Source organism: Pteronotus mesoamericanus, unplaced genomic scaffold, assembly GCF_021234165.1.
Source record: "Pteronotus mesoamericanus isolate MK-2021 breed Mesoamerican mustached bat unplaced genomic scaffold, CSHL_Meso_final contig_2, whole genome shotgun sequence".
NCBI lineage: Eukaryota > Metazoa > Chordata > Mammalia > Chiroptera > Mormoopidae > Pteronotus > Pteronotus mesoamericanus.
The window spans coordinates 23,386,664-23,412,055 of NW_026555084.1; the positions used below are offsets into that span (position 1 = coordinate 23,386,664).

At 37.5% G+C, this 25,392-nt stretch overlaps 1 protein-coding gene across 1 annotated transcript in view; it reads right to left on the reverse strand.

Annotated features, from left to right (window-relative positions):
- The window catches only part of PAIP2 (poly(A) binding protein interacting protein 2), a 25,778-nt gene extending 5,309 nt beyond the window's left edge, over nucleotides 1-20,469 (reverse strand). The window contains exon 1 of the mRNA XM_054568373.1: nucleotides 20,323-20,469. The gene's annotated coding sequence lies outside the window, so the exon portion shown is untranslated. The remainder of the gene's footprint in view (nucleotides 1-20,322) is intronic.
- Nucleotides 20,470-25,392: the final 4,923 nt, after the last annotated feature.

The following is a 25,392-nucleotide window of genomic DNA, read 5'->3' on the forward strand; positions in this document are numbered from 1 at the left end:
AATGTTTATGAAATAGCCCAGAACTTAGATTCATCAAATAGTCAGTGAAGGTAATCAATTGCTTAAATGGAGTCTTCACACCATCCAATTTTAAAAAATATTAACTGTCCCTTGCTTTATAAAACAAGCACAGTCTGGAAGACTTAAGTTATCAAGTGACTTTATGAAAAACAAATACATAAAAAAATGTATTAGAAAACTCAGAGATTGAAAGTAAAAACTAACAAATTTTTAATAACCTTTTAGTTCCTCAGTTCCAAGATACAGTGGCTAGATCTCTCGGACTTCATAGTCTACTCTACAGTTGATAGTTTTCCCTTGAATAACACAGATTTGAACAGTACAAGTTAAAACTTACACACTGATTTTTTTCAATTTACTGCAGTTCAACTGGCCAGTGCGGTTCAAAGTTGTTGTTCAAGAGTCAATTCCACCGCTGGAAATCTGTGTATGTGGAGGGCCAACTATACTTATACATAGATTTTGCCTCAACCCGTGTGGTTCAAAGGTTGTTTTATTTGCCTTATTTGTGGGTTCATGTTTGGATACCTCCATTGTACAATGAATTTCAGGCATCCAACCTCGTTGTACAACAGCCATCTCTTTATCACCTCCATCTTTTTTTTATGTGAGTAAAAGCAGTATCTAAAATGGTAGGTCTAGTTGGTTCCTTACACTCAATACATGCATGCCTCATTCTATTAAGCTTCATGGATGTTGCTATTTTTACAAATTGAAGGCAAGCCCCCAACCAGCAAAAGGATTACCAATGGCTCTATTTCAAGACTTGCTTTTATTGTGGTCTGGAGCCAAACATTCACTATTTCTGAGGCATGCCTGTAGGTGATAACTTGATCTAATCTGACATAATTGCAAATTAAAAGTTCAAATGTTAAATTTGGAATTCTACATTTTAAAAATGGGTTTATATAAAAAAAGAGTCACTTGTACATAAATCCAATCAGTGTTGTGACTTGTGCCAAAGGAGGAAAACCTATCTGAATATAGAGAGAAAAAACAAAAAAGAAAAAACAAAAAAGAAAAAAGAAGCCCATTCTCATCAGGCCTTCTTATTCCAAAGTTATCAAAATCAGGTAAAACACTAATAAAATCTTCTACTAGAAACAGTTTTTTTTTTTCCCCTTAGGTTAAGGTTCAGGGAGAGACTTGACCAGATGAGTGTTGCCTAACCTTTTAATTCATTTTTATACATTTATCTTTAGGAAACCTAAGTAAAAATTCATTTTTTGTAATATTTTTTTTAAATTTTATTTTAATTTATTTTTTCAAATACATTTGTCTCTGCCTCCCTGCCACTGATTTTTATTATGTAATATGAATTTAGTCTCTAAGCTGGGGGTAGGAGGGCCTATCCTGACACATCTGTATTTTCTCAAATATTGAATACTAACAATAGCATTGATGTTTTTAGACAAGAGATTCTCAAACTATAAATTACTGAGAACATCTGCCCTAGTTAGAGAGAGAGAGAGAGAGAGAGAGTGTGTGTGTACATACTCTAAGGTTTATTTATGTGCTAAGGTTGTGGATAGAAAGAAAACATGATTTGGGTTAGAAACTTGAGCCACTGTGAAAGCAGACAAGACAGAAAACAGACAATGGATGACTTTGATATTTTTATTTATCATTAACCTTGAATTAAATAAACCCTTTATTTTGATAACAAGTTTTGACTTAAAAGCAATCAGTTCCTTTAAAGAAAATTACTCATTCTTACATCAGGCTACCAAATATTTTTGCATGCTCATCTTTACATGAATTACATTTTAGATCCACCTCAAGTATTATGAAAAGCAAGAGGCCAATGCTGCTTTGTAACAGGATGGAACTTTGTTTATTCTTTGTATGAATCAATCTTTAAACCATGTTCAAAGACACCCCAATTTATAACAGACTTTCATCATTATTTTCCCAACATGTATCTTATCCCAACTTGTACCCATTAAATCCTAGCTTTCAGAAAACCAAAATATTAACAAGTGACTTATATCTCAATGAAAAACAGCAAAAATCATGCTTAATAGAGTATAAGATAATATTCAAATAGAATTGAATAGTTAAGCAGCAACTCTGTGAGACATGTCCATTTAGAAATACTTTTGTTTTAAAATATGCTTTCAGGTGATTAAAGTAGATCTATATATAAATGCAAAAAAAAAAAAAAAGTTTGCTTGCTTGCTTGCTTATTTATTTATTTATTTATTGAGAGGGGAAGGGAGGGAGAAAGAGGGAGAGAAACATCAATGTGTGGTTGCATCTCAGATGCCCCTACTGGGGACCTGGCTTGCAACCCAGGCATGTGCCCTACACTGGGAATCGAACCAGGGACTCTTTGGTTTGCAGGCCAGCACTCAATCCACTGAGCCATACCACCAGCTAGGGTGCAAAAAAGTTTTTTTAAGAAAAGTGTTTTCCATGCATGGTATGAGCAGAAGTTTGCATAAAACAATGGAATATCTGCTTCAGCAACTTCTATAGTCTGGGAATCCCAAGGGACTCCCTCCTCCTCATTTGATGTCAACCAGTAACAAAATACAAACAGTGCTTAGTAAAAAGGGCCCAATCCATGTACATGACCAAGCCCCGGGTCAGCTTTAAAACCTGTTAGCATGTCACTAACCAACCTGTGGATCTGCTTAAGATCCCAGCAAAAGAGTCTATGAAGTCTAAGTAAATGAAATTACTTTGCCATGCAATATTTGGGAAACAAATCATAACTGAAGCAAAAAAGAATGAACGGGAACCTGGACACTACTAATTTTACACATTAGACAGCTAAGGGAAGGAACAACTGTTGGCCACTCAAGTGAAAGTCAGAGGGGAAAGGACCATTTACTTTCAGAATGTTGACAGACACAATTACTGAACCTAAGGTATTCTAAAATAAGGTAATGTACTGGGTTTTTAATTTTCTTCTATGACCTGTTCTTGATCGTTCTTGGACCACACTCTTTATAGTGTTTCCCCTTTTTTGTATATGCTATTTTAAAAAAGTTGAGTATGTAGTTCAAACACTGTAAGCTTTACAATTTTAAAGGGTAAAATCGTAAAGTGATTGGCATATATTCAAAACAGAAAGCCAGACTTCCGGCCAAGATGGAGGTGTAGGTAGATATATTTTGCCTCCTTACACAACCAAAAAAAGGACAACAAATTTAAAAACAAAAAATAACCAGAAATGCCAGAAAATCGAACTGTATGAAAGTCTGACAACCAAGAGCTAAAGAAGAAACATTCATCCAGACCGGTAGGAGGGGTGGAGAGGACGCACGGCGAGGCAACGGCTAGAGGACCAGGTGGGCAAGGTGGTGACTGGTGGACCAGGCGGTCCCACATTCGTATGTGGATAAACCGTGAGGGACAGCTGGGGAGCAAGACAGACCATGCTATTCAGGGTTCCAGTACAGGAAAAGAAAGCCTCAAAGCCTCTAAAGGTAAAATCCTGTGGGGGTTGTGGCAGCAGAAGCAACTCCCAGCCTCACAGGAGAGTTCGCTGGAGAGATCCACGGGGGTCCTAGAACATACACAAACCCACACACCTTGGAATCAGCACCAGAATGGCCCAATTTGCTTGTGAGTAGCCGGGGAAGTGATTGAAAGCCTGCCGAGAGCTGAGCAAGTAGCATTGTTTCCTCTGGGACCCCTCCCCCACACACAGCATCACAACTCAGTGACCTGGGTTGCCCCGCCCTGGCAAATACCTAAGACTCTGCCCGTCCCAACATAACAAGTGTGGCAAGACAAAGAAATACGGCCCAAATGAAAGAACAGATCAAAGCTCCAAAAATAGAACTAAGTGATGAACAGAGAGCCAACCTATCAGATGCACAATTCAAAATACTGGTCATCAGGATGTTCACTGAATTGGTTGAGCATGGTTGCAAAATGGAGGAAAAAGTTAAGGTTACATAAAATGAAATAAAGAAAAATACCAGGGAACCAACAGTAACGGGAAGGAAACCAGGACTCAAATCAACAATTGGGAGCAGAAGGAAGAGATAAACATTTAACCAGAACAGAATGAAAAAACAAGAATTCAGAAATATGAGAGGCTTAGGAGCCTTTGGGACAACTTTAAACATCCCAACACCTGAATCATAGGGGTGCCAGAAGAAGAGGAAAAGCAAGATATTGAAAACTTATCTGAAAAAAAAAAAAAAAAAAGAGGGAGAACTTCCTCAATCTGGCGAAGGAACTAGACTTCTAGGAGATCCAGGAAGCTCAGAGTCCCAAAGAAGTTCGACCCAAGGAAGCACACACCAAGGCACATTATAATTACATTAGCCAGCATTAAAGATAAAGAGAGAATCTTAAAAGCAGCAAGAGAAAAGGAGACAGTAGCCTACAAAGGAGTTCCCATAAGACTATCAGCTGATTTCTCAAAAGAAACCTTGCAGGCAAGGGAGGGCTGGAAAAAAGTATTCAAAGTCATGAAAGACAAGGACCTACATCCATCTAAGATTATACTATCCAGCAACACTATCATTTAGAATGGAAGGGAAGATAAAGTGCTTCCCAGGTAAGGTAAAGTTAAAGGAGTTCATCATCACCAAGCCCTTATTACATGAAATGTTAAAGGGACTAATCTAAGAAAAAGAAGACCAAAAACTAGGAACAAACTCACAACTATCAACAACTGAACCTAAAAACAAAAACAAACTAAGCAAACAACTAGAACAGGAACAGAATCACAGAAATGGGAGATCAGAGGGGATGGGGAGGGGGAAGAAAGGGGAGGGGGTGGTACACGGAATAAGCAGAATAAAAAGTAGGTACAAAATAGACAGGGGGAGGTTAAGAATAGTATAGGAAATGGAAATGCCAAAGAACTTACATGTACAACCCATGGACATGAACTAAAGCGGGGGTGGGGGAGTGCTGGGTGGAGGGGCATGCAGAGTGGAAGGGAATAAAGGGGAGAAAAAAAATGAGACTGTAATAGTATAATCAATTAATAAAAAAACAAAAAAAACCCATAAAGCCAAATGAAGTAATAGCCAAGGCTGCCCAGGGCAAGAAATAACAGTTCGGACAAACAACAAATAAAGTGAAAAGCCTGGAAGGAAAACAAATGCTTTGGGAAAAGACCTGGGAAGACCCTACAATCTCATCTCTGGCTGACCTTCATGTTCTGCACATAAAGTAAAAGCTAAGAAAGAGCTGTAACCTACCTGAGTGTTGAAGGTATGCCTCAACACACACAAAGGTCCATCTGCAAAGACTGGAAGAGTTTTGTTTTCGGTTTACAGGTATTTAAGGAAATCTCTTAAATAACCAGGGGATCACAAGGCAGATCAAAATGAACAGAGACTTCATTGTCCAAACACAAAAAAGATTGTGAAGTTTTACAAAATTAGTTTAGAAAAGTCACCAAACAACTACAACAAGGAGAACAACCCTGGGGAGAGGGAAGAATCTGGTTTCCAGAGCTGCCACAACATAATATACAAAATGTTTAGTTTTCAATAAAAATTTTGAGGCATGCAAAAAAAAAAAAAAAAAATGAGAAGGTATGGCTTATACACAGGAAAGAAAGACAAAGATTTTAAATCAGGTATTTTAAATATGCTCAAAGAGCTAAAGGAAACCATATGAATGATGTTTCATCAAAAAAGAGTATCAATAGAGAAAAATTATAAAAAATAAACCAAATAGAACTTCTGGAGTTGAAAACTACAATAACTGAAATAAAGTTACTAGAGTATGTTTTAATATACAGTAGAACAACTCCCTTCCCCACCTTTACTTGCATATTTATTATTCATATGAACTTTAGAATCATTTTGTCCATAATAGTCTGATAAGGATTTTACTAAATTCTGCAACTTGATTAGTATTGATATTTTTATAATAAGTTTTTTTGGCCAGAAGACAGTGTATCTATTCTCTTGAAATTGTTTTAATTTCTTAAAACTTAAATAAATCAGGACATTTTACCAACAATAATGGTTGGCTAGCTTATTTGAACCAGTCTTTGTATTGAAAACTGAAATATTTTACAAGAAATCCTTAAAAGCAATAAAGTGTTGATAGTAAAGTAAAGAGGGAATTCAGAGAGCAAAATGCAACTTCTAAACAATGAAGCAGTCTTTGTGCTGAGGGCTTTTGCCTGTTAGGCTTCTTTGAGTTGACTCCTTAGAGGCTTTATGGAGCAAGAGGCACAGAAGTAGATGTGGAAAAATGAATAGAAAATCCTACCCACTCTAAACCAAGACCCTTAAGGGCTAGACTATATGCTCAGGGTAAGGGTAAACCAAAAGTAACCCTCACTTCCCACCATGCAAATCAAGAGGAGATGGAAGAGAACAAAGACACTGTGTCTAGGGCTGACTCTTCTGTGGATAGGAGGAAGAAAGTCTCATCAACCTGGGAGGTCCAGAACATCCAAGGTGGTGAACTAAGTATGAAGTTGTCCTGAAATGGTAGTGTCCCCAGTGCCAGTTACTGTTACAAGCGAAGGTTAAAACTCCCTGGGAGGAGGCATATTCATTTTAGGTCTTAGGACCTTCACAAATATTTAAAAAAAAATTATTTTTAGCCCTGGCTGGCGTGGCTCAGTGGATTGAGCACTGGCCTGCGAACCAAAGGGTGGCCAATTTGATTCCCAGTCAGGGCACATGAGAGGCAACCACACAGTGATGTTTCTCTCCCTCTCTTCCTGTCTAAAATAAATTAAAAAAATTATTTTTAAAGATTTTATTTGTTTTTAGAGAGAAGAAAGGAGGGAGAAACAGAGGGAGAGAAACATTGATGTGCAAGAGAAACACCAATCAGTTGCCTCTCACATGCCCCCAACTGGGGATCTGGCCCAAGGCCCAGACATGTGCCCTGATAAGCAATTTAACAGGCGATCTTTCAGTTTGCAGGCTGGCACTCAATCCACTGAGCCATACCAGCCAGGGCTCCACAAATATTTTAAGGACAACAAACAATATATAATTAAACATAATCAAACCCAGAAGGAAAAAACAAGACACAATGAGCAGGTAAGCAGCACAATTTATAGGAAGCATCGTCAGACCCATACCCAACCGCAAATATTGGGATTAAATAATACAGATGACAAAACAAATGATTATTGCATATCAGGCTTGAAAATATCCTCCGAAGACAGCAAAGTATATAAAAAGTACACAGAAGATTGGGAAAGGAGGCAATACAACATCTAGATATACAGAAATCACAACATAAAAATGCAACAGGTTTAGCAGCAGATTAGATACAATAGAAGAACTGGAAGATAAAAGATTATTCAGAAAACATAAAAGACAAAGACAGAAAATACAAAAAGGTTTCAAGCAATGTAGTGGGCAGAGTGCGAACTACCAAGTTCCAGAAGAGCACAAATGGGACAGAGGCAGGATCTGATTATTCCAGATCTGATGAAAAATATCAACCAACATGTTTAAGAAGCCCCAAAATCTCAAAGATAGTTACAAATCATGATACACGACAGTCAAACAGTAGAATATGAGAGAATTCTTAAAAGCAAAAAACCAACAGAAAACATAATTGCTTTATTTAAAAAAAAAATTTAACCATTTAAAGTTTATTTATTGATTTTTTTAAGAGAAAGGGGAAGGGTTGAGGGGAGAGAAGGAGCGAGCGAGCAAGCGAGCGAGAGAGGGAAACACTGATTTGTTGTTCTACTTATTTATGCATTCACTGGTTGACTGTTGTATGTGCCCTGATCAGGGACCAAACCCACAACCCTGGCATATTGGGACAACGCTCTAACCAACTGAGCTAGCCAGCCAGAGCAAAAACACTCTTCTTAAAAAGCAACAAGAAAAATCAGCTGCATTTCAATGATAATAAAAAGTAAAACTACAGTGAAAGAAAATAACTGCAACCCCAGAATGCTGGACCCCTTGCAGAAAATAGCTTTCAAACATAAATAAACTAGGAAATTTCCATCCTTATATTCAGGAATAGTTTGAACAAGAACTATGTGATTCCTGAAGATAAATAAATCTAAAATTATATGGGCTTAGTATGATTTAAACTAATACATTTCTTTTAAAGAGAATTTTTATAATAGTTTCTTTAAGCCAAAACTGACAAGAAATGCTGTGGAAAATATGGTAAAATAAATTTGTAAAATCTCAAATGCTTCAAACCAGTACATCTTTAACAAGATTTATTTTTTTTCTTGTTATGATAGGCCTATTCAGGTTTCTACCTCTTTGGTTAAGTATGATGATTTATATTTCATTTACATTTTATTTTCTCCAGAATTTCAATTTTGTTATAAAATGACAAAGACTGTAATTTGCACAGAATGACACTAATTTCTTTTGTTTCACAGCTAATTTGATTTTATGTTCCTCTTTTCCTTGATTAGGACCTAGGGATTTAGCAAAAAAATTTCCACCTTTGCAATATGCAGAACAGTGAGCATACTAAATTCATGTATGTAAAAGAGGGGGATCTGTGTGTGTGTTTTCATGGTTTACAAATGCAGAAAATCTCTGAAAAGATATAAAAGAAACTGAGAAGCAAATCATATCTGATTAGAGACTTGTATCTAGAATATATAAAGAACTACTGCAACTCGATAATAAAAAAGACAACCCAATTTAAAAACAGGCAAACGACTGAATAGACTAAAGGACATATAAGTGGCCAATAAATACACGAAGAGATGATTAACATGATTAACCAGCACGAAAATTCAATGAAAACCACAATAAGCTCTAGGTGGTTTGGCTCAGTGGATTGAGCGCTGGCTTGTGAACCAAAGAGTTGCCTGATTGATTCTCAGTCAGAGCACATGCCTGGGTTGCAGGCCACATCCCCAGTAGGGGTGCTCAAGAGGCAACCACACACTGACGTTTCTCTCCCTTTTTCCCTCCCTTCCCTCCTGTCTAAAAATAAAACAAAATCTTAAAAAAAACCAACACAACAACCCACAATGAGACACCACTTTACACTAGAATGGCTAGAAAATATGTATCTACACAAAACCTTGTTCATAGCAGTATTATTTTTAATAGCTAAAAAGTAAATATAACCAAAAGGGACCCAACAGATAAATGGAAAGATACAATGTGGTATCTCCATACAATGGAGTATTATTCAACAATAAAATGACATGAAAGACTTGATACATCATTACCATGAACAATGAAAACATGTTAAGTGAAAGAAATCAGTCACAAAGGACCACATGTTGCATGACTGCTAAGGGGTATGGCTGCATGGTTTCTGAGGATAATGAAAATGTTCTAAAATTGATTGTGGTGATGAATGCATAACAATGAATATACTAAAAAACACTCTACTGTACACTTTAAATGAGTAAATTGCATGGTATATCAATCATAGTTCATTGAGTTGTAAAAAACTATGAATACTGATTACCTAAAGGGAGAATGAGGTCGCTGGAGGTATTTTTGTTGTATCTTTTGAGTTTTGAATGGGTTAATTACCCATTAAATAATTCAACTTCAATAAACAAAACCCATGCTCTTGGTTTTATTAATCTTTTATTTTTATTTAATTAATTTCAGTTTTCACACTTTACTTTCCCTTCCTACTTATTTTTTTCCTTCCTTCCTAATTTCAGCCAATTTGCTGCTCTTGGTATTTAAAGTTGATAAATATGTTTATTTTCAACCTTTCACACAATAACAGTTTTGTACCTATAAATATTCCCAGAAGTTTTTATATAGAATATATTTATCAATTTTAGGTAATTACAAATTATTTAATTTATAATGAGCCATAGATTCAGAATATTTTTCTTTTTAAGATTTTATTTATTTTTACACAGGGGGAGGGGAGAAACATCAATGTGTGGTTGCCTCTAGAGCGCCCCCCTACTGGGGACCTGGCTTGGGATCCGGGCATGTGCCCTGACTAGAAATTGAATCAGCAACCCTTTGATTCGCAGGCCAGCACTGAGTCCACTGAACCACGCCATCCAGGGCTCTTTTGGTTACCTTTGATGCCCTAATTTCTAGTTTTATTATGTTATAAAATGTAGCCACAAAAGCCTTTTTTTTTGGGGGGGGGGAGTTATTAATTTTGTTTACAGGTAACTATGGTGGATTTTTGTAAAATGTTCCTTAGGCCTTAAAGGGAAAAATGATTTCTATTTCAAAGATACAGAAGTGGTGCGCGTGTGTATATTGGCTAATCTTTTTACTTCATTCAATAAATTCTGAAAGTGACTGAAATCAAATCCTCTACTCTAAGTTAGATTATTTCACTCAAATAATCTGTCTCATAGGGAATTAACATTTTTGATAACTGATGTTTGGTTGGCTTTATGTCTTCCATCATAATTTTTTATTTGGTTTCTTTTTATATTCTATTCCTGCAATGATCACTGTTCTATTTTAAATGGTTAAAAAGAAATGCGTTATTTTCTGTTACTTACAAACTACTGAAGAATCAGTGTTGTTCTTTTTTTTTTTCTAGTTTGAGATATAATCAACATCAGCACCATGTAAGTTTAAGGTGTACAGCATAATGATATAACTTACATCTACTGTGAAATTAAATATTTGAATACTTTCCTGTTAATTAAAAATATATTCTATACACCCATATATAATTCAAGACATTCAGAATACTTTTCCTTCTTCAGTATACCTAACCAAGTCCCTGTTCCCCGAAAAAGGCAAGACTTTTTGAATTATTTTACTTACTAACTTCCTCCCCCACACCTATCTGAGTTTTGTGGAAATAACTTGGCACTGATGGATCCACATTATTAGATTTTTCCCTTATAGTATGTATCTTTTCAAAGAATTTTTAAATTAACACAATTCACATGATTACCTATTTATGTTTACTGTGCCATCACTGTTTCTCTTATTCATCCTCTACAGATAACCTGATGATATCTATTTCCAAGCTACTTTAAATCTTTTACCTTTATATTTAAATAATAAATGGGAGAGATTTATTTGTTTTTTAAAGATTTTATTTATTTTATTTTTAGACAGAGGGGAAGGAAGGGAGAAAAAGAGGGGAGAGAAACATCAATGTGTGGTTGCCTCTCACGCACCCCCTACTGGGGACTTGGCCCATAACCCAGGCATGTGCTCTGACTGGGAATTGAACCGGAAACCCTTTGGTTTGCAGGTCAGTGCTCAATCCACTGAGCCACACCAGCCAGGGCAGTGAGACAGATTTAGACTTCTCTCAATAACCTACAAACATTCCAGCTTTCACTGCTATAAAAAACTAATTTTTGTTCTTTTATAAGCATCCTGTTTAGCTGAGAGCCTAACACTTAAGTTCAGAAATTACACCAGATTTTGGTTATCAGAGAGCAGTTGTTTTTAATGTTGTCTGGCACTTTTAAATTTACAAACTCGTATCTTCAGCTGCTTTTTCCCCTCCTGAAATGCCTCTTACACATAATGCTTTCCAGAAATGGCCATTCTTTTATATTCTCTAGAAAAATTTAAAATATGGAATCTTTTAGGTTTTAGAAATTTCCCTCCCACTTTTACCTTGTAAAAATTCTTACTAAAATTCAAATAAAATTCTCTTCTATCATCCTGGCTTGGTGGCTCAGTTGGAGCGTTTTCCTGTACACCAAAAATGTCGCAGGTTTGATCTCCCTCTGGTCAGGGCACATACCTAAGTTGTGGTTCAATACCCCATCGGTGTGTACTGGTGGCAATTCATCAATGTTTCTCTCTCACACAGCCGTCTGTCTGTCTGTCTCTCTCTCTCTCTCTGTAAAACTGATAAATATACCCTCAGGTGAGGATTTTAAGAAAAGGCTCTCTTCTGTCTTTCTTTAATGTGACTCCACAGAAACCACCTTTACTTCTGTTGGACTCTACTGTAATTCCTTAACCTTATTTGTATACATATTTAGGTGTATTTTAGCATACATATTTAGCATAAATATGTCTCTTCAGCTGTTAGTAAGAAAGGATAAAGAAATTTTGCATCAACTTGTCTTCCACTCAGAAGTTTGTGAGGAGCATTGAAATTTTTCTTTAATGTTGGACAGTATAAAGTAATGATTAAAAGTACAATGTCTAGACCCCTTGGTCAAGTAAGTTAACATCTCTGTGCCTCAGGTTCCCCATCTATAAAATGCATAACAATAAAAGTACCTAAGCACAGTGCCTGGCAAAGAACAGTATTATCTTAGTGCTTATTAAACATTTATAACAATTAAAGATTTTCAGAGAAGGTATTAGGTAAAAATCACATGTCCAAAAACCTGTAGGAGTGAAATAATGTCACAGAAAAATCCCAAAGACTATATAACCCTAGTCTAAACTGCAATGTAATAAGGGTGATGAGGGAAAGGTAAGAATAAGGATTGTTTAGCACTACCTATCGTCACTGCTGATAAAAACTCATAATAATGAAAAGAGCAATCCAACAAGATACAGTTCTGGTGAATAAACATTTATGTACCCTACATATGAGCACCTAATTTGTAAAGCAAATCTTGATGGACATAAAGGAAGAGAATGACAGTATACAGTTACTGTAGGGGATTTTAACACCCCATTGACATCAATGGATAGATCTTCCAGACAGAAGGTCAACAAGGGCAGTGGACTTAAATGAGACACTAAATCAGATGGGTTTAATTGATATCTTCAGAGCATTTCACCCCGAAGAAGCAGACTACACATTATTTTCAAGCACACATGGAACATTTTCTAGGATATAGTTAGGTAGGACACAAAATAAATCTCAACAAATTTAAGAAGATTGAAATTATATCAAGCACCTTTTCTGACCATAATGGTATGAAACTAGAAATAAACCATAAGAAAAAAACCTGAAAAACAGAGTCACTGAGGCTAAAAATATGTTACTAGAATAGGTTAACAATGAGATCAAGGAAGAAATGAAAAATACTACTAACCCAGTATCCATTTATGATAAAAACTCTTATCAAAGTGGGAATGGAGGGAACATACCTCAATGTAATAAAGGCCATATATGAAACAAATGAAAATGAGAACACAACAAACCAAAATCTATGGGACACAGCAAAAGCAGTCCTAAGAAGGAAATTCATAGCATTACAGGCCTAACTCAGGAAACAAGAAACAACTAAAATAAATAAACTAACATCACTTAACTGGAAAAAACAACGACGACAACAATAAACAAAGTCTGAAATGAGTAGAAGGAAGGAAATAAAAATCAGAGCAGAAGTAAATGAAATAGAGTCTAAAAAAACAATACAAAAGATCAATGAAACCAAGAGCTGGTTCTTTGAAAAGATAATAAGATCAACAAGCCTTTAACCAGACTCATCAAGAAAAAAAAAAGAGAGAGGATCCAAATAAATAAAATAAAAAATGAAAGAGAGGTAACAGCTGACACCAAGAGATACAAAGGATTTTAAGAAAATACTACTAACAACTATATGCCAACAAATGGGACAATCTAGAAGAAATGGATCAATTCCTAGAAACATACAATGTTCCAAACTGAATCAGGAAGAGTCAGAGAACCTAAGTAGACAGATTATAGCTAGTGAAATTGAAGCAGGGAAAAAAATTAAAAAAAAAAACAAACAAAAAAACCCAAAAAACTAACCTCCCAAATAAGAGCCCTGGACTGGGTGGGTTCACAGGTGCATGTTACCAAACATTCAAAGAAGAGCTAACACTTACCCTTCCTTCTTAAACTATTTAACAAAAACAACAAAAACAACAACAACAAAAAAAACAACAAAAAAAGGAATTTCAAGAGGAGAGAAAATTCCCAAGCTCATGCTGCAAGGCCAGCATTATCCTAATTGCAAAACCAGATAGACATTACAAAGAAAGAAAATATAGGCTAATATCCCTGATGAACACAGATGCTAAAATCCTCAATAAAATGTTAGCAAACTGGATCCAGCAATACAGTAAAAAATCATACACCATGATCAGGTGAGATTTATTGAAGTGATGGAAGCTTGGTATGATACCCACAAATCAATACATGTGATACCCCACATAAACAAAATGAAGAATAAAAACCATATGATAATATGAGATGCAGGAAAAACATTTTATAAAATCCAGTACCCACCCCAGCTAGGTAGCTCAGTTGGTTAGAGCATCATCTGGATATGCCAAGGTTGCAAGTTCAATCCCCAGTCAGGGTATATACAGGAATCAAGCAATAAATGCATAAATGAGTGAGACAATGAATTCATATCTGTCTCTCTCTTTCTAGCCTCCCCCACCAAATCCATAAATAAAAATTTTTAAAAAGTAAAAAAACCCAGTATCCATTTATGATAAAAACTCTTATCAAAGTGGGAATGGAGGGAACATACCTCAATGTAATAAAGACCATATATGACAAATCCATCGTACACAATGGGCAAAAACTAAAAGCATTTCTCCTAAGATCAGGAATAAGATAGGGATGTACACTTTCACCACTCTTGTTCAACAGAGTAATGCAAGTCCGATTCACAGCAATCAGAAAAGAAATAAAAAGCAGCCAAACTGGACAGGCAGAAATAGAACAGTCATTATTTGCAGATGACACGATATTGTACATAGAAAACCCTCAGGACTCCACCAAAAAGCTAGTAGAGCTAATAAATGAATTTGGCAAAGTATCAGGGTACAAAATTAACATTCAGAAATCAGTGGCATTTCTATACACCAATAATTAACTATGGGAAAGAGAAACTAAGAAAACAATCCCATTTACCACTGCAACAAAAAAATGAGGTACTTAAAAATAAATTTAATCAATGAGGTAAAAGACCTGTAATTGGGAAACTATAGGACACTGAAGCAATTGAAGAATCAAAAAAGTAGATGCATATGCAATGTTCATGGATTGAGAGAATGAACATCATAAAAAATGTACATACTACCTAGAGCAATCTATAGATTCAACACAATTCCTATTTAAATACTACTGGCATGTTTCACCGATCTACAACAAATATTCCAAAAATTTATATGGAATCAAAAAAGATCCCAAATAGACTCAGTAATCTTGACAAAGAAGAACAACGTTGGAGGGATCACTACTGTAATCAGAAGAGCCTGGAATTGGCATAAGAAGAGGCATATAAATCAATGGAACAGAATAAAAAGCACAGAAATAAGCCCAAGCCTATTTGGTCAATTAGTATTTGACAAAGGAGGCAAGAGCATACAATGGAATAAAGACAGTCTCTTCAATAATTGGTGCTGGGAAAACGGGACAGGTACACACAAATAAATGAAATTAGACCACCAAACTTACAGCATATATAAGAATAAACTCAAAATGGATAAAAGACTTAAATGTAAGCTGTTAAAACAAAGATCTTAGAGGAAAACTCTCATAGCAATATTTTTGCCAATACGTCTCCTAGGGTAAGGGAAATAAAGAAAAAAATAAACAAATGAGACTACATTAAACTAAAAAGTTTCTGCACAGCTAAAGAAACCATCAACGAAATTAAAAGGGAACCCACATATGGTGCCACAAAGCAGTGAAGCGGGTTGCCCTACCCTGGTGAATACCTGACTCCACCTCTTACAACGTAATAGGAGCACCAAGACAGAGAGTTAAAGCAGCTCTACCTAATGTACAGAAACAAACACTGGGAGGCTGCTAAATTGAAGAGACAAAGAAATACGGCCCAAATGAAAGAACAGATTAAAACTCCAGAAAAAGAACTAAGCAAAATGGAGATAGCCAACCTATCAGATGCGGAGTTCAAAACATTGGTGATAAGGATGCTCAGAGAACTCTTTGAGTACAGCAAATGTGTAAAGGAAGAAATGAAGGCTACACTAACGGAAATACAGAAAAATCCACAGGGAACCAACAGTAAAGGGAAGGAAGCTAGGGTTCAAATCAACAATGTGGAACATAAGGAAGCAATACACAGTGAACCAGTACAGAACAAAGAAACAAGAATTCAAAAAAAATGAGGAGAGAAGACAACGAATCTGGGATACCTCCAAAAGTGCCAACATCTAAACTATAGGGAGACCATAAGGAAAAGAGTAAGAGCAAGAAACTGAAAACTTATTTGAAAAAATAATGAATGAAAACTTCCCTAATTTGGCTAATGAAACAGACATACAAGTCCAGGAAGCAGAGAGAGTCCCAAACAAGTTGGGCCCACAGAGAACGACACCAAGACACATCACTAATATGCCAAAGGTTAAAGACAGAGAATCTAAAAAGCAGCCAGCAAAAAGCAGAAGGTTACCTACAAAGACATTCTCATAAGACTATCAGCTGATTTCTCAAAAGAAACCTTGTAGGCAAGAAGGATTCAGTCATGAAAGGCAAGGACCTACATCTAAGATTACTCTATCCAGCAAAGCTATCATTTAGAATGGAGGGCAGATAAACTGCTTCCCAGACAAGGTAAAGTTAAAGGAGTTCATCATCCCCAAGCCCTTATTATATGAAATGTTAAAGGGACTTATCTAAGAAAAAGAAGATCAAACTATGAATAGTAAAGTGACAACAAATCACAACTATCAACAACTGAATCTAACAACCAAAAACAAAAACAAACTAAGCAAACAACTAGAACAGGAGCACAATCATAGATATGGAGGTCATACAGAAGATTATCAGTGGGGAGGGAAAAGGAGGAGAATGGGAGAAAAGGTACAGGGATTAAGAAGCACAATTGGCAGATACAAAATAGACAGGGATATGTTAAGAACAGTATAGGAAATGGAAAAGCCAAAAAACTTATATGCGTGACTCATGAACATGAACTAAGGTGGGGGACTGCAGAAGGGAAGGGTGTTACCAGGTAGAAGGGGGCAAACTGGAACAAATGTCATGGCATAATCAATAAAATATACTTTAAAAAGAAAAAGAAAAGGGAGCCCACTGTATGGAAAAACATATTCACCAATGATACATAGAATAAAGGATTAATTTCCAAAATATATAAAACTTATACTAAAACACCAAAAGACAATCCAATTAAAAAATGGGCAAAGGACCTAAATAGATACTTCTCCAAAGAGGAAATATGGATGGCCAACAGACATATGAACAAATGCCCAACATCACTAATCATCAGAGAGATGCAAATTAAAACTACAATGAGATATCACCTCACATCTGCCAGAATGACTACCATCAATAACAAACAACAAGTGCTGCTGAAGAGGTGGATGAAAAGGAAACCTAGTGCACTGTTGGTGGGAATGCAGTCTGGTGCTGCTACTGTGGAAAACAGTGTGGAGTTTCCTCAAAAAATTAAAAATGGAACCAACTTTTTACCCCATAATCCCACCTCTAGGAATATATTCTAAGATTCCTGAAATACCAACTTAAATCAATATATGCACCCTTATGTGCAAAGCCAAGATCTGGAAACAGCTCAAGTGTCCATTAGTAGATGAGTGGCTAAAAAAGCTGTGGTATATTTACATAATGGAATACTACGAAGCCACAAAAAAGAAGGAAATCTTACCTTTTGTGACAGCATGAATGGACCTGGAGAATATTATACTAAGTGAAATAAGCCAGTCAGAGAAAAGACAAATACCATATCATCTTATGTATATGTGGAATCTAATGAACAAAATAAACTGACAAACTAGAAACAGAGTCATGGACACATGGGACAGGTTAATACCTGTCAGAAGGGAGGGTAAAGGAGGAACTGGATGAAAGAAGGTAAAAAGATTAGCCAAAAAACATGTATGTGTAACTCATAGATACAGAAAACAGTGTGGTAATGGCAAGAGGGAAGGGGGCAGCAAGGAATGGGTAGAGCAGGTAAAGGGGGAAGGGGGAAATGGGGACATCTGTATTAGTGTCAACAATAAAAATAAAAGGAAAAAAACCCAATGCATATCAGAAACACCATCCTTATTTATAATAACTGATACAAAAAATAAGCACAGGCAATTCAAACTTCTGAACCACACCATCCAATGTGGGAAACAATGGCTGTGTGACTAAATTTAAATGAATTACAATCCAATTAAAAATTTACTTCTTCAGGTGTACCTGACACATCTGAAGCACTCAATAGGCACAGTTGCTCAGTAGCTATCTCATTGGTCACAACTGCTCTAAACAATGAGAAAATTAAGAGAAAAAAGGTTGAATTACTGGAATTAAACCCGAGGCTGTATCAGATGCAAACTATTAAGGCACCTGTGCAATATCACAGAGCACAAAGGCAATAATCTGGACAACTTTAATCTTGGACTGGGTTCAAATCCCAGATATGCCACTATGTATACACAGGATCCTGGATATGTCACTTAAAATCACAGGCAGCACAGTATAATGGTTAAGAGCACATAATCTCCTGACTACTCTGATTTGAATTCCACCTCTTACTAGCTGCGGAACATTGGGCAAGTTACTTCACTTCTCTCATTTGTTATCTTTAGTAGGTAGTACTTAACACTTACAGACATCAACGACTAAATATTTGTAAAAGCACTTATTGAATAGAATAATACCCAGCATTTCTAAGTGCTATAGAAATATGTGCCTAACAAAATAATTTCTCAAGCTTCTATCCTCAGTTTCAAAATGGGCAAGACAAAACTTGCTCTGCTTATTTCAAGGGTGTTATGATTACAAATTTGAAAAGTTTATAAATTACAAGAATATGTAAAAGCACAAAAGGAAAGAGGCAGAGACCTTATTTTCCATCTTTCATTTCCCACCATACCCATAAAATTGCTGTGCTAACAGCAGACTTTTTAATAAAAGTTTGTATTTTTTATTAAAACTGGAGCATCACTCTCTAGAATCATAAAGAAGTAAATCTGAATAAGATGCAGAGTACTTACTGGGGGAAAAAAACAACAAAAAAACCCTACTATAAATTTACTCTGTTCCAAATACGGTAGAGATTAGTACGTACCACAATTTGAGCTCTGAAGGAACAATATATTACATACTATAATAAAAACAGCCGACTTTCCAAGACTTTTATCCATTACAGTGAGTCTCCATCACCTAATTCTCACCCTTTAAAGAAACAAATAAGTACACTATAACTTCTGTAAAGTTATCTATTTTCATTTGTCATAGGCACGTATTTGTGGGGAAAAACAAGTTTTGTTCAAGTTCAAAATTAGCAGGTAGGATAAATAGGCTGCTAATTTGCCTAATATCCTCATTCATAAACTGGAAACAAGAATAAACAGTAAACACTAGGAATCTCATTTAAAATCCTCATGGAGACCCTTTTCTTATTTGTGAACATAACCTGCAGGGGGTGAAAATCTAAAGGCCATTTAATGAAAATGTAAACCAACACCTGATCAACTGCTCAAATGCAATTTGTGATGCCACCAAGGTACAAAACAAGAGTAGCCAGCACAAGCAAAATGGGAATTGTCTTTTGTTAAAATAAATGCCAAAAGTGCCAAAGCTGTTACCGTCTCCCATGGCAAATTGGATGCCAAATTCTTTCTAGAAGTTGTGGTTTCTGTGAGATAATGGGGCGGCAAAAACAGGGAAAACAAGACAACAAAAGGAAGCAGAAAAGGCCCCATTTTGGAGTCACTAGAAAATACTGCTGGCTTGCTTCAACAATGTTTTCAAAAACTTCATTATAAGCCATACGTTTTTGGTGGTGGTGGGGAGTAAGCACAAAGTAGCCGAGAGAAATTAAAAGATGACCAGACTCAAAGAATGAATTGCACGGGCCCTTAAAATTCATGTGGCTCAAAACCGCAGTAACAAAAAGCTCTCCCATCTGGAGCATGGGACACAACAGAACTATAAATAAGGGGTATCGGAAAACAAAAAAGTGGGAGAAAAGTAATCAGAAAGGTACAGGCCGGTGGTCCGTTCCAGAGGGTTCACGGGGACGTTCGCCAGCCCGCCAGTCCCTCCATCCCTTTTTCTTTTCCCATCCCAGCTCCGGAAAAATCGCGCACGCGCAGCAACTAGGGGCTGCGCGTGGCGACGCGCAGGCGTAAAGTGGGGGAGAAACAATGAGCTTTGTTGCCAGGCGGCCCGGGGGGCAGAGGAAAAGGGTACCGGAGGGATGTGTTCGAAGGGACTGGAGGGGGCGGGGGGTGCAGAACGCAAGAAAGTGCCATCCCGGCAACCCCCGCGCGCCACAGAGGACCCGGATAAAGTGCAGAGAGCTCCAAATCATAAATAATAATGACAATGAGAAAAAAAACGACGGCCATTTCTTAGAGTAAAAAGAGAGTAAGTCAGTTCAAGCTATCCCTCACACGCGGCTGAAATAAGCAAATAATAATAAAGATGATACAGGGCTAGGTAACCAACAACCCAGGGGATCCTCTAGGCCCCTCAGCCGTCGCCGAGGTAGGGTCCCTCGATCGCCAGTGCCGTCACACCCTTCTCGCCGCTCCGCCCGAGGGAATCCCTCACCCAGTGCACGGCAGCGGGGACGGCAGCCAACGAATCCGGTCGGCCTCCGCGGATCTCCACAGGCAGCGCCGCTCCCCCGCTCGACGCGCGCTTCGCCCGTCGCCTCCCTGCTCCAGTCCAAACAAACACCCCAGCCCGGAAGTGACTTAACTTCCGCCGCCGAGGGCCCCGCCCTCCCGTTCTGTCAACGCTGCCCACCGAAGCCACTAGAGAGCGCGTGAGAGAACGCGCGGCCTCGAAATTTTCTCTCCCAGGCTGCACAAGTGTGCATGCGCAACAGCCCTTCCAGCGTACCCTGACGGCCGTGGGGTAAATTGGGAGACCTGAGAGACCCTGCCCCCGCCCGTCTTTCAGTAAAGAAAGGATGCAGTGAGGGGAAGGTGGGGACTGAAGTCCTTGAAAAGATACACGGACTTGGACTCATCTTCCTGCAGACTAAATGTAAAATGCAGGGAGGGGCAAAAGTAGGTATACAGTTGTAAATACGCGAAAGTTTTTTCTTGTATCATTTATAATTAACCTACTTTTGTTCACCCCTGAATGTAGATCTTCTGACTGAAATACTCTACAGGCCTGTCCAAAGACACTGGACACATATATAAAGACGTAAGGATATTCGTAGCTATGTTACAATAAAAAGCAGGTAAAAACCTATCAACAATTGGTTAAATGAATTTTTAAGTTATTAAAGATGTATATTGATGTGAAATGGTATCCATACATTTTTAAAAAGTAGGCTGCAAAACAGCATTTACAATGTAAAATTATATATAGGCATGTGTGGGTATAAATGCAAATATATGATAGAATAGCAATATCTATAGGTGGTCAGGTCTTGAAGGATTTACTGTCCCCTGTATATATTTTCTGAATCTCTATGAAAGCTTGAATTGAATTTATAAGAAAAAAATCACACCTGAAATGGTCTAACACATTTCTGTAGTAATTTGGTTATAGCCTTGTCCCTGTGCTCACTTGTATCATGTACAGAATATGTACACCTCAGCATTACAGTCTTGCGTAACGGCCTAGCACTTGTGCGGTGAAGCAATGGTCCCTGTTCTGGATGTTTATAATTCAACAAACTTTGAATGCATTCTATGTGCCAGCAGTTACAGACACTGAGGATACACAAGAGTAAGTGGCATAATCTTTTCCTAGAAAAGCTATAATAAACCTTAAATAAGATACCACCTCATGTCTACTATCAAATAAACAAATACCGGTGAGGATGTGAAATTGGAACTCTTGTGCATTGCTGGTAGGAATGTAAAATGGTACAGCTGCTATGGAAAACAGTATGGGGTGCCTCAAAAAATTAAAAAGTACATTACCCAGCAGTTCTACTACTGTGTAGAATTCACAAAAACTGGGAAGGAGGGTCTTGAGGAGGCATTTTTGTACATACACGTTGATAGTAGCGTTACTGGCAGTAATTCAATCATGGCAGCAAACCGAGTCCATCAATGGATGAATAAGCAAATGTGGTATATGAGGTCTGTCTGGAAAAACCCCGCCATTGTAACGAGAACAGTTTGCATGACATAGATGTAACCTGGCAGTCAAGGAGAGCTGACTGGAATGTGCATGCATGGACGACTTCAGACTTCATTGTACTAGTCAGTGGGGGTGGCAGACGCCTCGACTGAGCATGTGTACTGTGTGGTTGTGGCATTCACAATGACTAACGGCAACGAATCTTTAACAACTTTGGGTAAGCTTGAACGTTTCTCTACGCAAACTATTGATTCAGAGAACTGCAGGTATGGACAAATGGTGATTGGCAGCTTCATGACGACACTCTCACTCATGCATCACATCGGGGTTTTTTTGTGAAACATCCAATCGCCTAGGTGACTCAGCCCCACTACATTCCAGATTTGGTGCCCTGTGCCTTCTGCCTTTTCCCAAAACTAAAATCACCTTTGAAAGGAAAAGTTTTCAGACCATTGGTAAGATTGTGGAAAATACAGCGGGGCAGCTGATGGTGATTGGGAGAACTGTGTGAGGCACCAACATGTCTACTTTCAAGGGGACTGAGGCTTCATTGACCTATGAACAATGTTTCTTGTAACTTCTTCAGTCTTTCATATTACCTGGCTGGATACCTTATGGACAGACCTTATATACATACAATGGAGTGTTATTATTCAGCTTTTAAGGAATTCTACAATATGTGACTTACATCACATTAAGTGAAGTCACAGAAGACAAAAGCTTTGATTCCACTTATATGAGGTAGTAACAATCATAAAGAAATGATGGTTGTGAAAGGCTAGAGTTGTTGAATGGATATAGTTTGTATTACAAGATGAAGTTATGGGGATGGTGATGATCACACAGTATTATTCTATTACCAGTTAAAAAAGATAAAACCCAAAACAAAAAACTTGTCTAATAGGTTAAGGTTTTAGCAGAAGGGTGATGTGTGCCTACATGTGTGCAGTACTAGAGGGTATAGGCAATTCCTTTTCTCACAGCTGCCTAAAATGAGTTGTATACACTTAGTGCTTCTGAGCTGAAGTAGCCAGGATCAGGAAAATGAATTAAGAGGTATCATTGAGTTTCAGCATCTCTTACACTAAAAATCCCAGCTCTTCTCCCCCAGGAACTCATCACACCACAAGACACTTTCCAGTTTTTGTAAGAAATCAGATTCTGGGACACTGCCCCTGAAATCATAAAATATTAGGATGTCCTACCCAAGTAGGCATGCTATTTTTTGGTCTACTACACCCAACGGATTGCCCCTTTTCCTTTTCATACATTTGGCTTTTACAGGGCTCAAATTCTGCGGAAATTATAAAAATTTCTAAGAACTCTAGTTCAAGGAAAGGCCAGGGCTAAAAATTTTAAGACAAATCCTTTTAAGTCTTTAAAAATTACCTTGAGTCTTCTCATTCAAAAATTTTCTAAGTAATTGGTTATTTCTTCAAAGATTTGCCTAAGTAATATTTTTTTTTAAAAGAAAGGAAATCTGCATATTTAACCAGGAGGGAGGGGAAAGAGCCATGCATTTTTCAGGAACTTTCTATTGAGATGGTATGTGAGGGAATTTTGGGGACAGCAACCACTGGAAAGCAGAAATGTAGCGTTTCTAAAATTTACACACAGCACCAGAACATTCTTCCTGCCTTTGATGGTCCTCAAGGGAGCATCTGAACTACCCTTAATTACCTAACTCAACTCCCCAGAGACTGGGACACATGGGACCCAATAACCACGTCATATGAAGCACTTTGAGTTCAGTGTCTGAGAAACACCAATTTTTCTTTCGGCTATTAATTACCCCAAGTGTTTGATGATCAACCTCAAAACCTGGATCCCAAGTCTTTCCCACATAGAAACCCAACTCTGCCTGTGACTTGCTTGGGCTTCATTCCATGTACTGAGGTGTTGGATACCCTCTGAAGGCAGCGGCTCCTGGCCAGACCACAGCACTGGCAAATGGCACATTAGAGCCTTGAGCAGCTGGGGGACAGTTCCCAAATGCTGATGGATAGAGCCCAACTGTCGGGAAACCAAGCACAGCCTCAAGACACATTAATTTATCCCAGGAGGCAAAAGTGACAATACTTTAATCAAACCCTGGCCAGTATTCAATCAGCAAATTAACTGTACCTGAGTGATGAGAGGTAGTTATTTACATCTTACTGTTCACTTGAAACTTTAAGAAACTATCAACCCTTTTCCTTAGCTCCTATGTTGTGATTACGAGTGGTATGACAGTAGAAAGGGAAAAACCTAAAGGAAAAACCTCTGGCCAGGCAAAATAGTGAATTACTAAGACTTCATTGTTTCTACTCCTTCCTTGAATGTCTAACTGCACCAGGTCCCCAGAAAATTACTTTTTAAATAGCCTGAGCAAAAACAAAAAAAAAAAACTTAAAAAAGCAACATTTAGTGTTATAAAATGGGGTGATTTTTAATAAAATGCTTTGCCCAGGCCCCCAAATGGTGATTATTTTTGTTTCCTTTAGTTTCATATTTGGAATAGTAAAACCAGCTACGTTAACAGTTATCTGAACCAGACATCTGATCCCAAGAGCCTAGCAAGAACACTTCTTCAACTATAGGTAAACCGATTTCCTCAAGTGTGGTCTCTGTCCTTAATGTCACTATCCACTAATTTGTTAAAAATGCAAATTAAGACCTACCTGACACCTAACACATCGGAAATTCTAGGCACAGGGCCCAGCAATGTTTCTAAAAAGGTTCCACATAATATCGACAAATGCTAGTATTTGAGAACCACTAGTATAAAGGAAAAATATTTCAGCCCTACCCTTGATATTCATAGGACAGGAATCTCAGTGAAGGGACACTTTAACCCCAGCTCAACAACAGCTGAGGTTCTTTGCCAGGCACTACAATTTTAAACTCATTACAATCCAATACTTGAGCTTTCAGCTATACTAAGCCATATTTTATGGAGCAGAGCTGCCCTGAGCACTACTGCAAGTCACCTTGAACAGCCTATAGACTTTTTTTTAAAACTAATCTGATTCTTAAAAAATGTTTTGCTGTGTTCCTGCAGATTTCTATTACACACCTATAAGCCTATTTATTTTACTGTTTCAGACACTGAAAATCCATTATGAACAAAGCCAGGTAAAAAAATGTATACTCTCCTGCTTTCACCACCTTAACACCTCCCATTATACTTAGTGTTTCTAAGTTTCCCTCAACTGGGTTAAGATTAAACTGAAGGCTAAAACAGAGGTGGAAAAAACTTTCTTAAACTCTACAGCAGCCCTGGCTGGTGTGGCTTAGTGGACTGGGTGCCAGAATGTGAACAGAAAGTTATTGGTGTGATTCCCAGCTGCAGGCATCCCCAACTGGAGGCATGCGAGAGGCAACTAACTGATCAACATCTCTTTCCCACTGAGGTCCCTCTCCTTTTTTCTCCCTCCCTTCCCCTCTAAAGATAAATAAAATCTTTAAAAAATAAATAAATAAGACTTTACAGCAGATTTAAGTAAAAACATTCCTACTAAATAAAGGTTTGCCATAATCTGGTAAAGAGTTGTTACTGTTTTATTTATCACTAGCAGTTTATGAGAATTTCTG